The sequence below is a fragment of the Oncorhynchus mykiss genome, chromosome 20 (assembly GCF_057628025.1).
Source record: "Oncorhynchus mykiss isolate SJ-2025 chromosome 20, ASM5762802v1, whole genome shotgun sequence".
Taxonomy (NCBI): domain Eukaryota; kingdom Metazoa; phylum Chordata; class Actinopteri; order Salmoniformes; family Salmonidae; genus Oncorhynchus; species Oncorhynchus mykiss.
Genome location: NC_143041.1, coordinates 44,954,980 through 44,972,741, shown reverse-complemented (window position 1 = coordinate 44,972,741; position 17,762 = coordinate 44,954,980).

Here is a 17,762-nt window from a genome sequence, read left to right as displayed (position 1 = left end):
ACCATCTAATAGAACTATACCATCTTATAGAACTATACCATCTAGCATCTAATAGAACTACACCATGTTATAGAACTATACCATCTTATAGAACTATTCCATCTTATAGAACGATACCATCTTATAGAACTATACCATCTCATAGATCTATAACATATTTTTGGCTTCATATATAACTGATTCTCATGATTCTCATTTAAGTAGTATGCTATTCAGGGATGTGTGTGTGTGTGTGTGTGTGTGTGTGTGTGTGTGTGTGTGTGTGTGTGTGTGTGTGTGTGTGTGTGTGTGTGTGTGTGTGTGTGTGTGTGTCAGATTGACAGCAGCACTCCAGACAAACACAAGGCTTTGGTAGAAATTGTTCTTGTTTCCCATCTAATGGGATCTGGCGTTTGTATTGTCCAGAGAGTGGGTCTAAAATTGCACAAATATGGAAAAAATAGCTTGTTAAAAAAGCAATTATAGAAACAGCACAATAGCCATTCATAAAGCATGTTAGCATACTGGTGTCGAGGCTTTCATTTACTCAATTTGTCCCAAATGTCATTGCTTAGAGAGCTGAGGGGAGAGGAGGAGGAGGAGGAGGAGGAGGAGGAGGAGGAGGAGGAGGAGGGAGAGAGAGAGAGAGAGAGAGAGAGAGAGAGAACGAGAGAGAGAGAGAGAAAACGAGAGAGAGAAAACGAGATCGGTAACAAGAGAAGGAATGAGAGAGTTATTCACTAATGTTGGCACCATTTTTACATTTTTGAGAAATGTGTTATGTCCAGACAACAAGTTCTTGTCCAACAAGACCAATGTAGACAATCCTGTACAGTCATGGCTGAGATACTGTAGACAATCCTGTACAGTCATTGCTGAGATACTGTAGACAATCCTGTACAGTCATTGCTGAGATACTGTAGACAATCCTGTACAGTCATGGCTGAGACACTGTAGACAATCCTGTACAGTCATGGCTGAGGGACTGTAAACAATCCTGTACAGTCATGGCTGAGATACTGTAGACAATCCTGTACTGTCATAGCTGAGATACTGTAGTCAATCCTGTACAGTCATGGCTGAAATACTCTAGACATTCCTATACAGTCATGGCTGAGGGACTGTAGATGTTAAGGGATTTTTTATCAATAATGACTAATTATGTATACATTTCAATCAGAACTGACTAACCAGAATACTATTATGTTACTGTAAAGATGTATGAATTTTCTTTTAATCCTAGTACTGAATATAATGTGTGTAAATATAATCAAGAATTAGAACAAAGACTGTCTGTTCCTTGGTGGAAATGAATTAACTTATTGTCAGACTGGCTAGAATGCTTATCTACACAGGGAGACCTTGGCCTGGTCGTAAATTATCTAAACCGGTGAGAGACAATGTAGGAAGGCTTGTGAACTATACTGCCATTGTACCGGAGTGGAAGAGGGACGGGACAGTTTGAAAATTGTATCACTTTCAGAACTCTCGAGAATAAACGCTATTGCTTGATTTTGAGACTTTTGTGCAAATAAGTATCTTACAAATCCTTAGAAATGGGCTGAGTGTATTAATTGAATTGGGTAATAAACATATAGGAATTTAATTCCTCTGACAATTGGTCCTTCGAACGCCGGAACTAAATACCCGTCTCTGTCATCTGAAGGTAGTACGCCGAAAACCGTGCACGGCCGGGTCTAGTCCCGTTATTTTAAGACCTGGCCTCTGAATTGAGGTTAAAGAACAGGCTGGTGTACACCCCAGACGGACAGGGACGGTGACTAGATCCAACGAACATTGCTTTTCCCAGTCGGCGACAAGGTCAGTGGCCTATATTCTCGATTCTGGGGGGAATGATTTAAGTTATCCTTGATTTGAAGTTCTAAAATGTTTAGAATTTATCAAGAATAGGAGCTTTGCTATTCCAAACAGATCCAGTGGGTTGTGTATGACCGATATACACTGGGTTTTGTATATACACTGGCAGGTTCGCAACAACCTGGGGTTAAGTGCACACCACAAATAAATTAGCTTAATAGATCCGGGCATTTAGAGGGAAAATGCTTGCATTATAGCTTTGAGTCACTTTTCAAAAGTGGCTAAAAGTTCCAAATACATTTTTGAAAAGTAGGTGAATATCGTCAGGATAGTCTGAAAAGATGCTTAAAAAAACTAGCAACAAAATTGCTAGGCGTTCATTGTTCTATATTTGGCTATAAGATAGGGAGGTAAGAATAGTTGGATCGTAAAAAGTTGTGGTTGTTTCCCCGGGTATTGGTTTTTGGTTAGGTAACACCAGGGAATTCGAACAAGAAGTAAACGTATTCTAGACATGATCTGTTTTCATTACGGGAAACAATAAAAGGTCTTGCTGGCTGGGAGTGTTTTATTTTAAAGGGACAGTGTACGTTTATCACAGTTGTGTGTGTCTAATGGCTGGGTGTAAGGTATTTTGGGGAGACAATTTGGAGAAAGACTGAATGAGTTACATGAAACATCGAGGAAATTTAAAACGAATGATTTGAGGGGATAATCATAATTATTAGGTTTTGTTTTGGTAGTAAACGTTTGGGTTAAGGGGATTTCCATGTTCCCAGAGACAAGACATCTTAAAGGGGTACACTCACGTATGGAATATTAGGAGTTTTATTTTCTGAGTTTTAATTAAACAAGTACATTTTTTAAAGATAAAGGGTTCTTTAATATGTCTAATATGGAATGGAACACGAATGTAAAAGGGTGGTATAACCTTTGACCTGTTTTCATTGCTTTCCCTGGTGGTCTGATCAGCCACAGGGGGGGCCATTTAAATAATGCATTTGTGGTCATGGGTGGTACTGGTTGTTAAGGTAAATTAATTATAATGGAGTTTATAGCTCTTGGACATAATTATCAGTTCAGAACCACAATTATTTGTTTTGAACCACAGAGGAGGAAGAGGAATTGAGGCAGGACAAATTATGGGGAGCGAAGGAACAAGCTCTAGTGAGGAAGAAGGCCAGGTTCAGAGTTCTGTTTTAAACATTGGCTGTGAAGGTTTCAAATTGGCTACTATTGATTTAATACTACAACAGGAACAGAAATCATGTTAATCATCGATAATAAATGGGGGAGGATGGTCTTTTGAGGTTTGGACAGGACACAGTTTAAGCCAATAGGGCATGAAAATACATGATAGAAAAGGTGATTTTATAAGCATTAAAATGATTTATGAAAATAAATAAGTTGCAGTTCTTAGGGATGGTAAATTACGGTAGATAAGGTATCTCAAACTATGCAACACATATTGAATTATTGATGTGACTGATTTTTAAGTTTAACCCATGTTATTTTTAGATAAAATATAGTGGATTCCCGAAGGAGAGATTTCATTAACACAGGAAAGAGATATGATATGGTTAGCTTTAATTTTGGCTTTATTTAACCATTAGAATATTATTATTTCAATAGTATTAAAGTTTGACATGGATATATAACATCTGTGGTGATTCGGGATTAGGGATAGAATCGAGAACCTTAATTAACCCATATAAGGACTTTAGAAATTCAACACCATAGACGTTTTTCAAAAAAATAAATTCCATGAGTTTAGATAAAGCCAAACAGTGAGACATTTAGTTAGAATTTGGAAGCAACACATAGTTGTTACAGACAGATAGGGGAAAGGACAGACAGAGGAGTCCTCCTCGCACTGCGGAGACCTTGTAGGTTTGAGAGCAGAGAGGAAAAGTTTTAGGAGGGGCGCCAGGAAATTAACACAGATACTTCTTAAAGTAGATAAGACACTTGACAGATAATTGGTACAGGATAGACATGAATGGACGCCCAAGGGGTAATTGTACATGTGGAGAATGAAAGGGGCGTTCCTACATGATAATGTCAGAACATCAGGATAATTGACTAATCTTACCTAAATCATTGTTTAGGTTAGGCAAGGTTGTTACCTGGGCATAGCCAGGTATCAAAGGGGATGGGTAAATTGTGGTCTAGGATAGGATGTGGCCTATTTGATAATAAACTAATAATAACATTTAAAAAATTAGCTATCAAGTAGGCAAATAAGTTAAAGATATAATCAGATAGAACATATGAGAAACTGTTTGTTAACCAAACCTGTATGTCCAAGATTTTATGCACTACAGGTGAACTACATGATAAGGAGATTCGCTCAATCCAGTCCCTGAGGAGAATAGACGGGAAGCCTGTTGGGAGGGGCCATACCAAGGACTCCTGGTGACAGCCTTCGCTGTGAGAATAGCTAAAATAGCTACCTGGATTCATATCACACACTGCGGGAGGGTAAGACACTCTGACACTGTCGAACAATCACAGTGTTCGAGAGGAGAACTGGAATTCTCAATTCCGGGGGCCATCTCAGAATTCCATTCAGAATTCCGGGGGCCATCTCTCGAATGAAGACTTCCTTTTCCCGTCATTTCATCCCTGTGTTTGTTCATAAAAGTGGAGGTGTGTCTGGCCTCTGATGTGTTTTCCGGGAAAGGGTGGGGCTTTACAGATGTACTGGTCCGTCCGTCATGAGCTGTATGATCGTGAGAGTAATATTCCTGATACACCATGAACCCCGAGAAGGCCAAAGAGGGTAACTTGACTCATGTATGTGTCTTCCGAGTGGCACAGCGGTCTGAGGCACTGCATCTCAGTAATAGAGGCGTCACTACAGACCCTGGTTCGATCCCGGGCTGTATCACAACCGGCCTTGATCGGGAGTCCCATAGGGCGGCGCACAATTGGTCCGAGGTTGTCCGCGTTAGGGTAGGGTTTGGCCGGGGTATATAATTTGTAGTAGGGTTAGCAGTATGGTTAGTAGTATGATTAGTAGTGTGGGTTATAGTATGGATGGTAGTATGATTAGTAGTATGGTCAGTGATATGATTAGTTTTATTGTTAGTAGTATGATTAGTAGTATGGCTAGTAGCATGGTTAGTAGTATGGTTAGCAGTATGGTTAGTAGTATGGTTAATAGTATGGTTAGTAGTATGGGTTGTAGTATGGCTAGTAGTATGGTGAGTAGTATGGTTATTAGTATGGTTAGCAGTATGAGTTGTAGTATGGTTAGTAGTATGGGTTTTAGTATGATTACCAGTATTGGGTGTATTATGGGTTGTAGTATGGTTAGTAGTATGAGTTATAGTATGATTAGTAGTATGGGTTGTAGTATGATTAGTAGTATGGGTTGTAGTATGGTTAGTAGTATGATTAGTAGTATTTGGTGTATTATGGGTTGTAGTATGGCTAGTAGTATTTGTTGTGGTATGGGTTGTACTATGATTAGTATTATTGTTTGTAGTATGGTTAGTAGTATTTGTTGTGGTATGGGTTGTACTATGATTAGTAGTATTGGTTGTAGGATGGTTAGTAGTATGTCTAGAGGTTTGGGTTGTAGTAGGGTTCGTAGTATAGGTTGTGGTATGGGTTGTCCTATGATTAGTATTATTGTTTGTAGTATGGTTAGTAGTATGTGTTATGGTATGGGTTGTACTATGATTAGTAGTATTGGTTGTAGTATGGTTAGTAGTATGTCTAGAAGTATGGGTTGTGGTAGGGTTCGTAGTATAGGTTGTGGGTTGTACTATGATTAGTAGTATTGTTAGTAGTATGTTTAGTAGTATTGGTTGTAGTATTTTTAGAAGTATGGGTTGTAGTAGGGTTTATTGTATAGGTTGTGGTATGGGTTGTCCTATGATTAGTATTATTGTTTGTAGTATGGTTAGTAGTATGTGTTATGGTATGGGTTGTACTATGATTAGTAGTATTGGTTGTAGTATGGTTAGTAGTATGTCTAGAAGTATGGGTTGTGGTAGGGTTCGTAGTATAGGTTGTGGGTTGTACTATGATTAGTAGTATTGTTAGTAGTATGTTTAGTAGTATTGGTTGTAGTATTTTTAGAAGTATGGGTTGTAGTAGGGTTTATTGTATAGGTTGTGGTATGGGTTGTACTATGATTAGTAGTATGGTTAGTAGTATGGGTTGTAGTATGGTTAGTAGTATGGTTAGTAGAATGGTCAGTAGTATGGTTAGTAGTATGGTTAGTAGTATGGTTGGTAGTATGGTTAGTAGTATGGTTAGTAGTATGGTTAGTAGTATGGTCAGTAGTATGGTCAGTAGTATGGTTAGTAGTATGGTTAGTAGTATGGTTAGTAGTATGGTTTGTAGTTTTGGTTGTAGTGTGAGTTGTAGTATGGTTAGTAGTATTGGTTGTAAAATGGTTAGTAGTTTGTTTAGTAGTATGGGTTAAAGTATTGTTAGTAGTATGGGTTGTGGTGTGGTTGGTAGTATGGTTAGTAGTATGGTTAGTAGTGCGGGTTGTAGTATGGGTTGTAGTGTGACTAGTAGTATGGTTAGTAGTATGGGTTGTGGTATGGTTAGTAGTGTTGGTTGTAGAATGGGTTGTAGTATGGGTTGTAGTATGGTTAGTAGTGTTGGTTGTAGTATGGTTAGTAATATGGGTTGTAGTATAGTTAGTAGTATAGTTAGTAGTATTGGTTGTAATGTGGGTTGTGGTATGGTTAGTAGTATGGTTAGTAGTGTTGGTTGTAGTATGGGTAGTAGTATGGGTTGTGGTGTGGTTAGTAGTATGGTTAGTGGTATGGGTTGGATTATGACTAGTGGTATGGGTTGTAGTATGGGTAGTAGTGTGGGTTGTATAGTATGACTAATGGTATGGGTTGTAGTATGGGTCGTAGTGTGGGTTGTAGTATTGTTTGTAGTACGAGTAGTAGTATGGTCAGTAGTATAGTTGATAGTGTGGTCAGTATTATAGCTAGTAGTATGATTAGTAGTATAGTTAGTAGTATGTTTAGTAGTATGAGTTGTAGTATGGGTTGTAATATGATTAGTAGTATAGTTCGTAGTATGTTTAGTAGTATGGGTTGTAGTATGATTAGTAGTATGAGTTGTAGTATGATTAGTAGTATGGGTTGTAGTATGATTAGTAGTATGGGTTGTAGTATGATTAGTAGTATAGTTCGTAGTATGTTTAGTAGTATGAGTTGTAGTATGATTAGTAGTATGGGTTGTAGTATGATTAGTAGTATGGGTTGTAGTATGATTAGTAGTATAGGTTGTAGTGTGGGTTGTAGTATGGTTGGTACTGGGGGTTGTAGTACGGTCAGTAGTATCGTTAGTAGTATAGGTTGCACCTCTGTCACTCTGTCTTGTCACCTCCATTGTTATCAATGTTCCAGACGCCACAGCCACATTGATGTCCTAAAGTGGAACAGGAGCTAATTACTGTTTCACCCGCTGATGTAGTCGATTCACTGAACCTCGAGTCCCAACCAAGTCCCTTGTGCTCGAGTCCCAACCAAGTCCCCTGTGCTCGAGTCCGATTCCAAATCTGAGTCACCAATGGTCAAGTCACAAGTCTAGTCACAAGTCAAGTCACGAGTCCCAATAACTGAAGTCCGAGTCCCAGTGATCGAGCCCTGGTCCAAGTGCTCAAGTCTAGGTCACTGGATCCATGTAAACTCAAAATAAAGTTATTTACTCAGTCAGATATAGTGTAGTGACAAGAGGAGTTATTTACCCAGTCAGATATAGAGGAGTTATTTACCCAGTCAGATATAGAGGAGTTATTTACCCAGTCAGATATAGAGGAGTTATTTACCCAGTCAGATATAGAGGAGTTATTTACCCAGTCAGATATAGAGGGGTTATTTACACAGTCAGATATAGAGGGGTTATTTACCCAGTTATTTACCCAGTCAGATATAGTTATTAACCCAGTTATTTACCCAGTCAGATATAGAGGAGTTATTTACCCAGTCAGACATAGAGGAGTTATTTACCCAGTCAGATATAGAGGAGTTATTTACCCAGTCAGATATAGAGGGGTTATTTACCCAGTCAGATATAGAGGGGTTATTTACCCAGTTATTTACCCAGTCAGATATAGTTATTAACCCAGTTATTAACCCAGTCAGATATAGAGGAGTTATTAACCCAGTCAGATATAGAGGGGTTATTTACCCAGTCAGATGGGTTATTCACCCAGTCAGATATAGAGGAGTTATTTACCCAGTCAGATATAGAGGAGTTATTAACCCAGTCAGATATAGAGGGGTTATTAACCCAGTCAGATATAGAGGGGTTATTTACCCAGTCAGAGGAGTTATTTACCCAGTCAGATATAGAGGAGTTATTAACCCAGTCAGATATAGAGGGGTTATTTACCCAGTCAGAGGAGTTATTTACCCAGTCAGATATAGAGGTGTTAGTAACCCAGTCAGAGGAGTTATTAACCCAGTCAGATATAGAGGAGTTATTAACTCAGTCAGAGGAGTTATTTACCCAGTCAGATATAGAGGAGTTATTAACCCAGTCAGATATAGAGGAGTTATTAACCCAGTCAGATATAGAGGAGTTATTAACCCAGTCAGATATAGAGGAGTTATTAACCCAGTCAGTTATAGAGGAGTTATTAACCCAGTCAGATATAGAGGAGTTATTAACCCAGTCAGATATAGAGGAGTTATTAACCCAGTCAGTTATAGAGGAGTTATTAACCCAGTCAGTTATAGAGGAGTTATTAACCCAGTCAGCTACCCTCAAGTAGCGTTCTCCTGGCATCCGCCATATCCAGATTCATCCGTTGGACTGCCAGATGGTGAAGCGTGATTCATCACTTCAGAGAATGTATTTCCACTGCTCCAGAGTCCAATGGCGGTGAGCTTTACACCACTCCAGCCGACGTTTGGCATTGCGCATGGTGATCTTAGGCTTGTGTGCGGCTGCTCGGCCGTGGAAACCCATTTCATGACGCTCCCGACAAACAGTTATTGTGCTGATGTTGCTTCCCGGAGACAGTTTGGAACTCCTGAGTGAGTGTTGCCACCTGGGATAGATGATTTTTACTCACTACGGGTTTCAGCACTTGGTGGCCACATTCTGTGAGCTTGTCTACCACTTTGTGTTTAAGCAGTTGTTGTTCCTAGACATTTCCACATCACAATAACAGCACTTACAGTTGACCGGGGCAGCTCTAACATGGGCAGAAATTTGATGAACTGGCTTGTTTGAAACTTGGCATCATATGATGGTGCCACGTTGAAAGTTGCTGAGCTCTTCAGTAAGGCCATTCTACTACAGATCAAATCAAATCAAAATCATATTCTATTTGTCACATGCGCCAAATGGAACATGTGTAATCCTTACAGTGAAATGTTTACTTACAAGCCCTTAAACAGTGCAGTTTTAAGACAAAGAGGTGTTAAGTAAAACATTTAAAAGTTACAAATAATTAACCAGCAGGAGAAACATAACAATAGAGAGGCTATATGCAGGGGGTACCAGTAAAGAGTCAATGTGGAGGCTATATACAGGGGGTACCAGTACAGAGTCAATGTGGAGGCTATATACAGGGGGTACCAGTAAAGAGTCAATGTGGAGGCTATATACAGGGGGTACCAGTACAGAGTCAATGTGGAGGCTATATACAGGGTGTTACGGTACAGAGTCAATGTGGAGTCTATATACAGGGTGTTACGGTACAGAGTCAATGTGGAGTCTATATACAGGGTGTTACGGTACAGAGTCAATGTGGAGGCTATATACACGGTGTTACGGTACAGAGTCAATGTGGAGTCTATATACAGGGTGTTACGGTACAGAGTCAATGTGGAGTCTATATACAGGGTGTTACGGTACAGAGTCAATGTGGAGGCTATATACACGGTGTTACGGTACAGAGTCAATGTGGAGTCTATATACAGGGTGTTACGGTACAGAGTCAATGTGGAGTCTATATACAGGGTGTTACGGTACAGAGTCAATGTGGAGGCTATATACAGGGTGTTACGGTACAGAGTCAATGTGGAGGCTATATAAAGGGGGTACCGGTACAGAGTCAATGTGGAGACTATATACAGGGGGTACCGGTACAGAGTCAATGTGGAGGCTATATACAGGGTATTACGGTACATAGTCAATGTGGAGGCTATGTACAGTGGGTACCAGTACAGAGTCAATGTGGAGGCTATATATAGAGGGGTACCGGTACAGAGTCAATGTGGAGGCTATATACAGGGGGTACCGGTACAGAGTCAAGGGCACCGAATAGTCGAGGTAATTGAGATAATATGTACATGTAGGTAGGGGTAAAGGGATTATACATAGATAACAAACAGCGAGTAGCAGTAGCGTAAAAGGGGGTGGGGAGGTTCATGCAAATAGTCCAGGTAGCCATTTGATTAATTGTTCAGCAGTGTTGTGGCTTGGGGGTAGAAGCTGTTAAGAAGCCTTTTGGACCTAGACTTGACGCACTGCTACCAATTGCCTTGCGGTAGCAGAGAGAACAGTCTATGACTCGGGTGGCTGGAGTCTTTGGCAATTTTTAGGGCCTTCCTCTGACACCGCCTTGTATAGAGATCCAGGCAGGAAGCCGTACGCACTACCCGCTGTAGCGCCTTGCGGTCGGAGGCCGAGCAGTTGCCATATCAGGTGGTGATGCAACCAGTCAGGATGCGCTCGATGGTGCAGCTGTAGAACAATGTTTGTCTATGGAGATTGCATGCCTGTGTGCTAGATTTTATACACCTGTAAGCTGAAATAGACGAATCCACTCATTTGAAGGTGTGTCCACATACTTTTGTATACTTTTGTATATATCGTGTAATTACATTTTTAATACATTCTAAAGATACGACTCCAATGATGATTTGACAAAAGTCACATGAAAGGCATGAACTCTGATTTGTTTTTGTTTTGTGCAGGCTGCTTCATCAGTCTCTCACAATTTGACAAGCACTTGATAATATTCTCCCCAAGCCTTGAAATTTCCAGCGGCATGCCCTTTGTGTGGCCATAAGAAATCCATGCCTTCTGCAACCAGAGTGGACGTTTTGCCCTTGGGCTGAATATAATCCTTATAATTCCCTTCACCCAGCTGGATGGTCCTAAACACTACTCACTCGCTTGGCTCTCTCAGATATCTCAAATCATATCAAATCAAATGTATTTATATAGCCCTTCTTACATCAGCTGATATATCAAAGTGCTGTACAGAAACCCAGCCTAAAAACCCCAAACAGCAAGCAGTGCAGGTGTAGAAGCACGGTGGCTAGGAAAAACTCCCTAGCAAGTCCAAAACCTAGGAAGAAACCTAGAGAGGGACCAGGCTATGAAGGGTGGCCAGTAGTGTCTGAGACATGGTCCTAGGGCTCAGGTCCCCCGAGAGAGAGAGAGAGAGAAAGAAAGAGAGAATTGGAGAAAGCATACTTAAATTCACAAAGGACACTGGAGAAATACTCCAGATATAACAGACTGATTCTAGCCCCCCGACACATAAACTACTGCAGCATAAATACTGAGGCCTGAGACAGGAGGGGTCAGGAGACACTGTGTCCCCATCCGATGATACCCCCGGACACGGCCAAACAGGCAGGATATAACCCCACCCACTTTGCCAAAGCACAGCCCCCACACCACTAGAGGGATATCTTCAACCACCAACTTACCATCCTGAGACAAGGCCGAGTATGGCCCACAAAGATCTCCGCCACGGCACAACCCAAGGGGGGGGCCTAACCCAGACAGGAAGACCACGTCAGTGACTCAACCCACTCAAGTGACGCACCCCTCATAGGGATGGCATGGAAGAGCACCAGTAAGCCAGTGACTCGGCCCCTGTAATAGGGTTAGAGGCAGAGAATCCCAGTGGAGAGAGGGGGACCGGCTAGGCAGAGACAGCAAGATATCTCAATTCTTATTACCCAATGCCTGTTAGTTGATTGTTTCCTTCTTACAGGCTACAAGTGAAGACAGACACATCGAATTCCAATGTTGTAAGAACTGTCCACATTTACTTTTCGTCAGCCAAGAAGATGAGTAGGCCTAATGAACAGCAAAAGCACTAACCTATGTCAATATTCTATTCTACATAGGACAATAGTTGTCCTATTCTATTGGTCAACTTGTCCTTCTGTGCGGAAAATAGAGAGAGAGAGAGAAGAGAGGGGAGAGAGAAGAGAGAAGAGAGAGAGGGGGAGAGATAAGAGAGGGGAGAGAGAGAGAAGAGAGGGGAGAGAGAGAGGGCGAGAGAGAGAGGGAGAGAGAGAGAGAAGAGAGGGGAGAGAGAGAGGAGAGGGGGAGAGAGGGAGAGAGAAGAGAGGGGAGAGAGAGAGGGGAGAGAGAGAGAGGGAGAGAGAGAAGAGAGGGGAGAGAGAGAGAGAAGAGAGGGGAGAGAGAAGAGAGAAGAGAGAGAGGGGGAGAGATAAGAGAGGGGAGAGAGAGAGAAGAGAGGGGAGAGAGAGAGGGCGAGAGAGAGAGGGAGAGGGAGAGAGAAGAGAGGGGAGAGAGAGAGGAGAGGGGGAGAGAGGGAGAGAGAAGAGAGGGGAGAGAGAGAGGGGAGAGAGAGAGAGGGAGAGAGAGAAGAGAGGGGAGAGGGAGAGAGAAGAGAGGGGAGAGAGAGAGAGGGAGAGAGAGAGAGAAGAAAGGGGAGAGAGAGAGGAGAGAGAGAAGAGAGAGAAGAGAGGGGAGAGAGAGAGAGAAGAGAGAGAGAGGGGAGAGAGAAGAGAGGGGAGAGAGAGAGAGAGAAGAGAGGGGAGAGAGAAGAGAGAAGAGAGAGAGGGGGAGAGATAAGAGAGGGGAGAGAGAGAGAAGAGAGGGGAGAGAGAGAGGGCGAGAGAGAGAGGGAGAGGGAGAGAGAAGAGAGGGGAGAGAGAGAGGAGAGAGAGAACAGAGAGAAGAGAGGGGAGAGAGAGAACAGAGAGAAGAGAGGGGAGAGAGAGAGAAGAGAGAGAGAGGGAGAGAGAAGAGAGGGGAGAGAGAAGAGAGGGGAGAGAGAGAGAAGAGAGGAGGAGAGAGAGAGGGGAGAGAGAAGAGAGAGAGGGAGAGAGAAGAGAGGGGAGAGAGAAGAGAGGGGAGAGAGAGAGAAGAGAGAGAGAGGGAGAGAGAAGAGAGGGGAGAGAGAAGAGAGGGGAGAGAGAGAGAGAAGAGAGGGGAGAGAGAGAGCGGAGAGAGAAGAGAGGGGAGTGAGAGAGGGCGGAATACAGAGATATGAGAGAGAGAGCGAGAGCGAGAGACAGAGAGAGAGAGAGAGAGAAGAGAGGGGAGAGAGAGAGAAAGAGAGAGAAGAGAGGGGAGAGAGAGAGGGCGGAAGAGAGATATGAGAGAGAGAGAGCGAGAGAGAGAGAGAGAGACAGAGAGAGAGAGAGAGAGAGAAAGAGAAAAGGAAGGAGTAGATAATCAAAGATGTTAAACAAAAACAAACAAAAATCCTACTCGTCAGCACCCGCCAGTGTAAGAGGATTCCAGAAACAACATGGCTGAATGCTCGGTGTTCTCAGACATTTTAATGATATCAAATGTGTGTCCAAGAGAAGCAGAGGAGAAGAAAGACACTAATGAACAGGCAGTAGACGATGCTGTACCATGCTGTGGCACTTCACTATACACACTGAAAACACAGAGACATCTTCTGGCCATGATGTCTCTCTCACTCTCAGTTCTCTCTTACTCCACTTTCTCTCTCTGTCTCCTCTCTCCCTCTCTCCCTCTATGTCTCTCTCCCTCTATGTCTCTCTCTGTTTATCTCTCTCTCTTAGTGCTGAGTGATTGGTGCTTTTTGAGGTCTGTTCCGTTTCGGTTAGATTATTTAAAAAATAATCACGGTTTTCAAATATTTTATTTGACATGAAATGCACTATGCATTACAGTACGTAGGTTGAATGCTGTAACAACACAGAATAAAACAATTAATAAAAGGGGCTCTCTCTCTCTCTCAGTAATATCACGCCACAGGATATTATATATATTATATTATATAATATCTCTTTTCCTCCAGCAGCGTTCTTTGTATTTTATTAAGGATAGACTCAGGAGAGTGAACCGGGAAACCATAGTAGTGTAGCCATCAGTATTTCCTCTCAAACGCTATAGGCTGTTGGTGAGTCAAAAAAAAATAATCTTAATTTATTCAGCTGATATATCAAAGTGCTGTACAGAAACCCAGACTAAAACCCCAAACAGCTAGCAATGTAGATGTAGAAGCACGGTGGCTAGGATAAACTCCCTAGAAAGGCCAAAACCTAGGAAGAAACCAAGAGAGGAACCAGGCTATGAGGGGTGGCCAGTCCTCTTCTGGCTGTGCCAGGTGGAGATTCTAACAGAACATGGCCAAGATGTTCAAATGTTCATAAATGACCAGCATGGTCAAATAATTATAATCACAGTAGTTGTCGAGGGAGCAACAGGTCAGCACCTCAGGAGTAAATGTCAGTTGGCTTTTCATAGCCGATCATTGAGAGTATCTTCTCTTCTGTCTCTAGAGAGTTAAAAACAGCAGGTCTGGGACAGGTAGCACGTCCGGTGAACAGGTCAGGGTTCCATAGCCACAGGCAGAACAGTTGAAACTGGAGCAGCAGCATGGCCAGGTGTACTGGGGACGGCAAGGAGTCATCATGCCAGGTAGTCCTGAGGCATGGTCCTAGGGCTCAGGTCCTCCGAGAGAGAGAGAAAGAAAGAGAGAAAGAGAGAATTAGAGAGAGCATACTTACATTCACAAAGGACACACGATAGGACAGGAGAAATACTCCAGATATAACAGACATCTCTCTAGCCTGTTGATTGTGTCAGTGTGTCTGCACTGTAAGACTTTTCTGTAATTTTAACTTATTGACGAAGCCTAGCAGTTCAGAGCCTAGCGGTTAAGAGCGGTTAAGAACCTAATGGATAGAAGCCTAGCGGTTAAGAGCCTAGCGGTTAGGAACCTAATGGATAGAAGCCTAGCGGTTAAGAGCCTAGCGGTTAGGAACCTAATGGATAGAAGCCTAGCGGTTAAGAACCTAGTGGTTAACAGTAACACACTGTAGAATTCACTGTAAAATACCATAAGCGTGTTTTACAGAATTAATGGTGTAAATTGCACTGCATTATGGATCAAATGCAGAAAATACTGTAATTAACTGTAATCGGAAGCCTCCTGTAAAAAGTATGCTAACATACTGTACATCTTTACAGTAATAGCTTATCACTACTGTATATTTAAATGTTCCGTTTCAGGCACCAACTTCGGTGGCAATGCATGAAGCTCAAAGTCTGAACCCCAAATATATTTTTTTAAATTTAATTAAACTTTATTTAACTAGGCAAGGCAGTTAACCATTCTAGCGCAGGGGTGCCGCTAGCGGGAAATTCCAAAATATATATTTTTTTAATTTAACTTTCACACAAGTCCAATACACCAAATGAAAGATACACATCTTGTTAATCTACCCATCTTGTCCGATTTCAAAAATGCTTTACAGCGAAAGCACAACATATGTTAGATCACCGCCAAGTCGAAAAAACACACAGCCATTTTTCCAGCCAAAGATAGAAAAGCAGAAATATAGCTAAAATGAATCACTAACCTTTGATGATCTTCATCAGATGACACTCATAGGACATCATGTTACACAATACATGTATGTTTTGTTCGATAATGTGCATATTTATATCCAAAAATCTCAGTTTATACTGGCGCCTTACGTGCAGTAATGTTTTGATTCCAAAACATCCGGTGATTTTGCAGAAATACTCATAATGAACATTGATAAAAGATACTAGTGTTATTCACAGAATTAAAGATAGACTTCTCCTTAACCTAGCGACTTCCAAACCAGCATGCGGGAGCGTAATCATCGACTGAAACTAATTAGCATAACGCAACGGACATAAATATCACTAGAAAATGTTCCTATTCATGAAAGTCACAAATTAAATATATTGAGACACAGCTTAGCCTTTTGTTAATCACCCTGTCATCTCAGATTTTCAAAATATGCTTTACAGCCAACGCTAGACAAGCATTTGTGTAAGTTTATAATAGCCTAGCATTATGCCTTGCTAGCAGCAAGCAACCTTGTCACGGAAATCAGAAAAGCAATCAAATTAAATAGTTTACCTTTGCTGAACTTCGGATGTTTTCACTCATGAGACTCCCAGGTAGATAGCCAAAGTTCATTTTTTGCCAAAATATTATTTTGTAGTCGAAACAGCTCCGTTTGTTCTTCATGTTTGGCTGAGAAATCGCCCGGAAATTGCGGTCACCACAACGCCGACATTTTTTCCAAATGAGCTCCATAATATCGACAGAAACATGGCAAACGTTGTTTAGAATCCATCCTCAAGGTGTTTTTCTAATATCTATTCGATAATATATCCGTCGGGACAATTCCTTTTTCTCTAGAATCGATTGGAGTAATGGCTACCTCTGTATTTTACGAGAGAATCTCTCTCTGAGCCACCATGTGACCACTTACGCAATGTGGCCCCATACGGCTATTCTTCAACAGAAATGCGTAAATCTACGTCACAATGCTGTAGACACCTTGGGGAATACATAGAAAGCGTAAGCTCGTTGATGATTCACAGCCATATAGGGAGTCATTGGAACGCAGCGCTTTCAAAACCTGGGGCACTTCCAGATTGGATTTTTCTCAGGCTTTCGCTTGCAACATCAGTTCTGTTATACTCACAGACAATATCTTTACAGTTTTGGAAACGTTAGAGTGTTTTCTATCGAAAGCTGTCAATTATATGCATATTCTAGCATCTTTTCCATTTAAAACGGGAACGTATAGCATGAGAACGGCGCTCAGAACCCAAAACAGCCAGAGGAATATAAGTTAGAAACACCACCATAAATATTCACTTTCCTTTGATGATCTTCATCAGAAGGCACTCCCAGGAATCCCAGTTCGACAATAAATGACTGATTTGTTCCATACATTTCCATAATTTATGTCCAAATAGCGACTTGTTGTTAGCATGTTCAGCCCAGTAATCCAACTTCATGAGGCGCAGGCACTTCATCCAGACAAAAAGTTATGTTACAGTCCTTTAGAAACTTGTCAAACGATGTATGGAATCAAGTTAGGATGTTTTTAACATAAAACATAAATAATTTTCCAACCGGAGAATTCCTTTGTCTTCAGAAAAGCACTGAAACGAGAGGTAACTCTGTCTTGAGCGCTCGTCACGAGCCTGAGACACTCTGCCAGACCACTGACTCAAAGAAGTCTCATGAGCCCCTCCTTTATAGTAGAATCCTCAAACCAGTTTCTAAAGACGGTTGACATCTAGTGGAAGCCCTAGGAAGTGCAACCTCATCCATATCTCAATGTGTATTCGGTAGGCCAAGCTTTGAAAAACTACAAACCTCAGATGTCCCACTTCCAGGTTGGATTTTTCTCAGGTTTTCGCCTGCCATATGAGTTCTGTTATACTTACAGACATCATTCAAACAGTTTTAGAAACTTCAGAGTGTTTTCTATCCAATACTAATAATAATATGCATAATATGCATATATTAGCATCTGGGACAGAGTAGGAGGAAGTTCACTCTGGGAACGCTATTCATCCAAAAGTGAAAATGCTGCCCCCTATCCCAAAAAGGTTCATAACAAATTCTTATTTACAATGACGGACTACCAAAAGGTAAAAGGCCTCCTGCGGGGATGGGGGCCTGGGATTAAAAATGTTAAATAAATACAATATAAACATAGGACAAAACACACATCACAACAAGAAAGACACAATACTACATAAAGAGAGACCTAAGAAATAGCAAGAAAGCAAAACATGACAACACAGCGTGGTAGCAATACAACATAACAACAACATGTTACAAACATTATTGGACACAGACAACAGCACAAAGGGCAAGAAGGTAGAGACAGCAATACATTACACAAAGCAGCCACAACTGTCAGTAAGAGTGGCCATGATTGAGTCTTTGAATGAAGAGATTGAGATAAAACTGTCTAGTTTGAGTGTTTGTTGCA